This window comes from Aptenodytes forsteri, unplaced genomic scaffold (assembly GCF_000699145.1).
Source record: "Aptenodytes forsteri isolate BGI_AS27 unplaced genomic scaffold, ASM69914v1 Scaffold366, whole genome shotgun sequence".
NCBI lineage: Eukaryota > Metazoa > Chordata > Aves > Sphenisciformes > Spheniscidae > Aptenodytes > Aptenodytes forsteri.
In genome coordinates, this window is record NW_008794621.1 from 34462 (window position 1) to 42399 (window position 7938).

The window sequence follows — 7938 nt, forward strand, 5'->3', positions numbered from 1 at the left end:
AAGGTCAGGTTGGACGGGGCTCTGAGCAACCTGATTTAGTTGAAGATGTCCCTGCCCATGGCAGGGAGTTTGGACTAGATGACCTTTAGAGGTCCCTTCCAACCCAAACTATTCTATGATTCTATGATTCTAAGTTGCAGGGAGAAGCAGAGTCCATGCTACCAGCTCACAGAACAGAAGTGCTAGCTGACCCCCTCCCCTTCCCGTTTCCTAGGAGAGATGCTGCCTCATCCTCACTCTCCCATGCTCTTCAACAGTATATCCCTCCTCCTCTGCTTGAGGTCAGTCCTTCGCTTCCTCTGTGCCTCCAGGTCTTCTCCATTCAAAACAGCATGGTTGGCTGCAAGTGTTTACATGCTTTGCAGCTGGAGAAGCAGCTCATTAAAAAAGGGTCCACAGAGTTCAAAATGCAAAAGCAGACAAAAGGAAGGGCAAAAAGAATGAACTTGTAGAGGGGATTATTTACTGACCACCACAAATTCACTGCTGAATATCCCTTCCCATCATTTCTGTGTTATGCTTGAAGGGGACTTGATGGGGAGCAGGGTATCTTAGAAGACCTTGACCTGGAAGGGGACACTCTGTGCCCCCGTTGCCAGACCCCCAGTCCTGCCTCCTATGCCAGCTGTGGGTAAAGTAGTTAGACCCTTCTTCTGCTATCATTTTATTGCCCCCATGAATTCTACTCCAGGTAACACTTAGTTACTTCTGCCTCTATGTTTGTGAACCCAAAGGTGCTGGGAGAGATGGCATGGAATATGAGACACAATGGAAGTAGTGGTTACCTGTGCAAAACTCAGAGTCTGGAGCTCACTCATCAGGACACAAGTTTTTCAATAAAACCAAAGATTGAACACAGTTCTCCAAGATTGCCTTTGCCTACTAAAGACTGATCTTTCTCTTCTGTAAATAAGTGACCTGCTTCTTCCACTGCCTATCAACTTCTGCAACAATTGAGCTGGAAACATGCAGAGATCTATCTTCCCTTGCCTTTCCGGCTACCTCCTCACGTCAAGTCTATTGTGGGCAGTTGTTGGTTCTGAAGATGCTGAAAGAATGACTATCCTTGGTTGAAGCTCATTCTTTTCATCAGAGTTCCAATGAAAATAGCCGTGAATATAAATAAGGGTATTTGCTTTTTGAAAATACTCTGCTTTTGTTCATAAGATTTACTCATTTGCTAATCTCATATGCAAGAAACATACACTGAATGTTAACACAAACACTGGAATATTTTATGAGCCTCAAAGTTATGAGAAATCTGCTTTTTCTAGAATGAGAATATGAAAATGTTCACAGAATTCTATCAGAAATGCTCACGCAGTTTTATCAAATCTTCAAATTAAGGTTCAAGGGTGATTTTAGCATGGCACAGAATTGCCTCCAGAATTCTGGAGAACCTTGAATGTAATTATTTGTGAACTTCTACCATATGTACTGTGAAATGGACATAAGGACCCTTAGGTCCCTGGAGACTTGGCTGAAGTTTTTCCATTGACTTCAGTAGAGCTGGGTTTTTAATCAGGAGGTATCAAGGTCAGTTTCCTTTTTTTTTTTTTTCCCCCAAATTCTTTTAACTGAAATTTAATCTAGCACAAATACCTGCTGTATGGTATAAAATGGATATTGCCATTTCCATTCCTTACTTTGGAAACTGTATGGTCTTTCCCTTTAATGAATTAGCATGTGGGATTCTGGAGGGGTAAATCCGTTTTATCTTGGCCCTAAGAAATTCACATTGAGCAAACGTAACAGATTTAAGTTTCACCAAACTCCAGTGTAACTCCAGGGTTTAAAAAAAGTAAAAAAAAAGTAAGAAAAAGGTTTCTGAATCTCTCTTTATAAAAGTATATATGTATTTCAGGTGATAGATTAGAATTGACAGTCTCACAGGGTAAGAGTTTGTCACCTAGATTCTCTTCAGAAATGTGTATGGGTGAGTGATGTGAAATACACTGTGAAAGGAATTGAAGACTTCTCCTCTCCATTTGAGACTAATCTTTCAGTCTGGGAAAAAAGTTTTCTTAAATGAAAATGGATAGGTTTTCAGATTCAGGGTTATTTATAAAAAAGCTTTTTACATTCTGTAGGTTCGCAGTGTTCTGAAGACAGCTGGCAGTGCTGAAGTTTTGAGGAGATGTCTGAGTCACTTCAAATTACATTGTTGTGCATTTGTATTAAATATCTTAAAACACTGACTGATGCATAAAAATATCTCCACATACATATTTTTTTTTCCTTACTTCATTGCTTTTAACTGAAAGTCTTGCTTTTTGGAGCTATCACCATGTGGTGTGTAAAACATTAATGTATTCCACTGTCTATCCCTCATATCATATAATTATCCCTGTTACATTTACACAATATTTGGCTTCTGTGCAAGATGTACAAAACATAAAACTAAAAACATCTTTCTAGTCAAATGAAGAGCTACGCTTGCAGTAGTCTTTAGCACTATCAAGTGGCAGTAGATAATCTGCTGCCATTCTGCCTTATCTTCAGTAGGACAAATTATGGATCACAATTTGTCCTTTAGTATTTGCAAGCACTTAAAATGTTCATCTGCCAGAGAGATAGCACAACTTATTTGAGAATGAAGCACGTTTCTTCTGAATGGGCTTTTGACTCCCAATGCATTTGACTGTAAACAAAATGAAATAGGAACCTTTACCCATTACTCATGGGGGGATAAATTCTAGATACGCGTGCACATGCTGGGTAAATGGCATTCATTTCCTACGAGAGTATATGGCTTGTGGATTTCTTAAATCTTTAGATTCCCAGTCTGCAAAGCACCAATTCATCATCTAGTCAGACACTTGCTCTGTTGCTAGCCCTGTAATTTCATCCAGTTACCCCAGTGCTGAGCTCAGTAATTTGGATATTATGCTGCATTGCAAAGAGAGTTTCTACAACTGCACCCGTTCTTGACCCACTCAGAAGAGAAGCCGTCCTTTCCCATGGGCGGTTTCGTCCAGTGATTCATCATCTCCACTGCTAAAAGCATATGCGTTTCTAAATGCTTAGCTATGTTTCTACAATGTATTGCTCCCTTTTTTCCTCAATGCAAATGTAATTATTTCTGATTTCTTGTAGTATACATACAGAACATTTGACGACTTTCAATAACTTATACAGGTTGCTAAATTCTAATCTTACTCTAGTCAATAGGACTTATGAACCTAAATTTAGTTCCTAGTCCTATTCAATGCATGTATTAGTAAGAAGTTTGCCAGAGAATTATCTTCCTAACTATTGACAGAGACATTTACACTTATTTTATTTGTCATTATGTGAATGAGTTCAGTATTAAAATAGTGTGCCATCTCAGGCATATGAAAACAGATCAGATATTCCCAAAACAAAATCCTGGCTTCCATCAAGAAAAAACTTCTGAATTCTAAACCCTAAACTCTCTTCCTTTCTGAGCATCAAAATTTGTAAAAATTATGAATGCATCCTGAACTGTAATTGAGGCACTGTTAACAGCGTCCAGCCTAAGCATTTCCTCTAATCTTTCCTCTTTCACAAAGCTCAGCTCCTGAGATGTGCAAGACCTATTGGCAGAGGTTCATCCTCTGTCATGGGGGCTTGCGATTCAGCCAAAACTTGATATTTTAGACAATGAGTACATTTCACTTCTTCTCTTTGGGAAAAGAAAAAAAAAATCAAACAAATAGAAAAGCAGATATAGAATTAATTTGCTGGGTTTCATTTATGCCATGCATTTGGGAAAAATGTGTTCTTCTGAGCTAACCCCTGCAGCTTTGCAGTCAACGGGGAGTTTTCTTGTTATAGCACATGCGGTTTAACACTTTTTCAGCTACTCCAGATATCCAAATGCAAAATCCAGCATTCAGAGACATCATGTGGAGTTTTGACATTCCCAGGGTCTGGAAACTGGTGAATGGATTATAATGAGACATAAATATAGTATTTTTAACCCTGACAGATATAAACTAGTTTCTCATATATTTCTCATTTCCTGTAAGAGAAAACAGTATGCACACTGATCCATCAAAGAGACTAAAACTTGGCAAATATAAGCAGCATTTCTTAGGAATTATTAAAAAGCTTTTATTTTCACTTTCACTAAGAAAATTAAATTTTCACAACATATTCAACTTGAGGAAGTTTTTAACGTCTTCTGAAATTTCAGACTGCTAGGTTGAGCAAAATAGGGATAGCTTTCACTGTTTCAGAATTTGAACACCATGTAGGAAAGTACATAACAGTAATGAAATTGCTTTTATGAAATACAGGAGTGGGTTGCAGCTCCCTGTGGCCTGTGCGATCCCTCTTTGTGAACTGAAAGGCATGTACAATGGCTCTTCAAAACCAACATTTCATAGAGGAGGTCACATACTGCAAACAAAGAGCTGTCATATGGAGGCCTATCAACACAAAATACTACAATCTTTACAAAATGTTGTAGTACATTTTGGTCTTGTACATTAGAGTACTGGATTACTCATGTATTGGTTGCCTTAGCAGTCACAGCAGGAATAACTTTTTTTTGGGGGAAAAAACCCCTAAAACATTTTAATCTGGGCTTTTATCTTCTGGGAGCACGAGGGCTAAGAAGTACCTAGCTAGACAGTCTCCTTGTAACAATACTCACAATTACCACAGCAATTTTTGGGTGATACCCTATAAAAGAATGACAAGAAAACCAGCTGTGAACTGGAAAGCTGTTAAAATATGTGGACAGGTATATGATATCCTATACAATTTAGTGGTTAAACAAGCATTCTTTCTGGCCATATTTATGAGGTTTGGAAGCACACCACCATGACAATTGGTCTCACTAGATAGAGAGCTAGAGGTACCCTGGGTGTGTGAACAGAGGTGTTCAAAAAAGCCGTTTACCCCTTTCACTGCTGTGATGAGGAAACTTTTCTGGGAAGAAAAAAACTGTAGTAGCTATTTCTGTGCAAAGGCTGGAACCAGTTACCTTGTTAACAGCTCTGATAACTGTTAGTGAATTCATTCAAAGTTTAACAGAGAATCTTTCCATCAGTCCAGCTGCTATAGACAAAAAGTATTACAGAGTGAGATACATTTTACAGTCTTCCACTCATCCAACTCTTTTAGCAAGCTTATTCTTATGTCCACAGAAATAGTCTGAGATGCAGTGAGGAAATAATAATAAAAAATTACAAACCACAGTCTAAGTCCTTTTGCAAAACATAAGGGTTCCATGAAAAAGAAGTCATAATTAGCACTCAGTACCATCAGTGTATAAGAAATAGATGGAGATTTATATTAAGTATTGAGATTAACTGGTGCAAACTGAGCCATGTGCAAAACCCAAGCCCTTTAGACTTTCTGGATTCTGTATAACCACGTCTGTCTCATCACTGAATTTGGGTCATTCTCTATGTGAAGCCTTCTTTGGCACAGAATTTCTCCAGTCCGAAACCTTGAGTGTGCAATGTATCTAACTTCTAATGATAACAATAATTAAAAATATTATTATTACTGATATTGTTATTTCACTAGTTCTGATTCCCAGCTGGCTCCATTTTAGGTCCTGACTACATTGTGTTAACTGCTGTATGAACAGAGAGAAAAAAAGACTTCTCTGCAGAGAAGTGCCTTCAACTTAATTTATAACAAGATACAATAAAGTTACTTTTGCAACTGCCAGAGGGTGAAGGGGCTGAGAGACTGAGGGAAGCAATAATAAACCCCTGTATTTATACTGGTCACTAGTCTGCGCTGCTTCATGCTTCTGCATAAGCTGAATGTTTTTTTAAAATTATATGTCCACCATTTTCAGTGGTCTTCTACCTACCTATTGTCAAAGGTGATTGATTTACTATAGGAAATATAGAGTAAGACACAGATACTGATCAGAATCTCATGCCAGATATATCCGTCTGTTTCATTTTGACTTCTCCTTCTGTACATAACAGTGCTTTTATGATATGAAGTGTTATTTATGATTTTCTGTTTGAAATATATATGTGGAATGAAAACAAACTCAAAACAAAAATACTTTAAAGGAATGACTACTGACAAAAAACCTGAAATATTCTGTTATTTTTATCTGACATGCTCATGATATAATTGATCATATACAAGGCAACCAAGGAAATTCATTTCCAGGGTTGGCTATCTTCAATTTTTTTAGTTTTCCAGATGACAGATCTCTCTGTCTTTCTATCTCTGTACAAATAACGTGTTGTGAAGTAAAATATGAAGAAAAAAGTTACTGTCTAAATGAAGAATTTGACTGACTGTATTTACCAAGCATTAAATTCTACTGGTGTCATGCAGAAAATAAATTAATGAATCTATCACATAATGCTACTTCGATATTATTGTTAATGATTATCTCATACTAGCACCCATGGGGTGATTGGTACTTCCCAAGCATAAGGGGACAAATATCCCGTCAGGAGGAGTGACAGATAAAAAATAGGACAAAAAATTTGATACGCTGGCAGGCTATTGAGCATGAAGGTTAGAAGAGATCATCTAACTTCTTAGGAGCTTCTTCTCATTCCCTTGTTTTTAGTACCCTTTCTTATAAATAAATAACCCCCTGCTGTAATCAGCTGTTATCTCTGAGTTCCTGCCTTAATCTCATCTACAAACTAAACTTTATCAATTAGAAAAAATACTGGGGAGGACCCACAGATTGCAAAATTCAATGATTTCACAGGCATGATGAAAATGAAAAGGAATATTGCCTGGTGAAGATGTACTATGGTTCACCCAGTCAGGAACGTCAGGAAAGCGAGGCTTCTCGGGAAAAACTGGGACAACCATCTGATACACAGTGGGCAACTGGTAAAGGGGGGAAAGTAAACTCTCCAGATATCTGTTTGGAAAAATGTATTTAAGGAGTCATGTCGATGGTGCATTCCCAAATTGAAGCAAATAGGGAGTTGCCTGTTCTGGGCCCGGTACTCTTCAGTGCTTTAATTAATGACCTTGGATAGTGGAGTAGAGAACACAGCTTTTTAAACTTGCAAATCACTCCATGCTGGGAAGGGTTGCAAACACTTTGATGGACAGGATTAGAATTCAAAATAATTTTGACAAATTGGACAAGTGGCCTGGGAAAATGGATGTAATTCAATAAAGATAAATGTGAAGTTTTATAGCAGATAGGAATAATCACCTGTACAAACAGAGAATGGGAAGCATCTGTCTAGGATCTGGGAAGTGTAGTGGATGACAGAGTGAACACATCTAAAAACAGCATGCTTCTGTAAAAAAAAAACCCAAAAACAAAAACAAACCAAAGCAAAATAATCATGCTTCTGAAAAAAACAAAAACAAAAACAAACCAAAGCAAAATAAAACCAACCTATGAATATCACACTGCTATGTACAAATATCTATACTTTAAGATACGGAATAATCCTTTTATTTGGATGGGATAAAAATGCAGTGGAAGAACTCTGTACACAAGGTCCAGTTGGAGAAAACCAGCAAGAACAAGGATGATCAGAGAAATAAATAACATGATTTCTGAAGAAAATCTAAAGGAGCTGAATCATCTAGTTTAAAGAAGTCATGACAGCAGACTTTAACTATGTGGAAGGTTAGTTTCAAAGACTATGATGATAAAAACATAGAATCATAGAATAGTTTGGGTTGGAAGGGACCTCTAAAGGTCATCTAGTCCAAACACTCAGCCTCATTACAACCTTGAAATGTGCTCCAGATGCTGGGGACACTAACAATATTTAGTTTAAAATTAACATTTTTATACTTTAAGCTTGTTGACTATCTTCTTAGTGAATAAATTAAAATGAGATATTTTCCTTTCCATTAAACCAGCAGTGCAATTATTTCTTTTAGTGATGATAAAAATAGAATCATAGAATAGTTTGGGTTGGAAGGGACCTCTAAAGGTCATCTAGTCCAAACCCCGGCAGGGACATCTTCAACTAGATCAGGTTGCTCAGAGCCCCAGAGCCC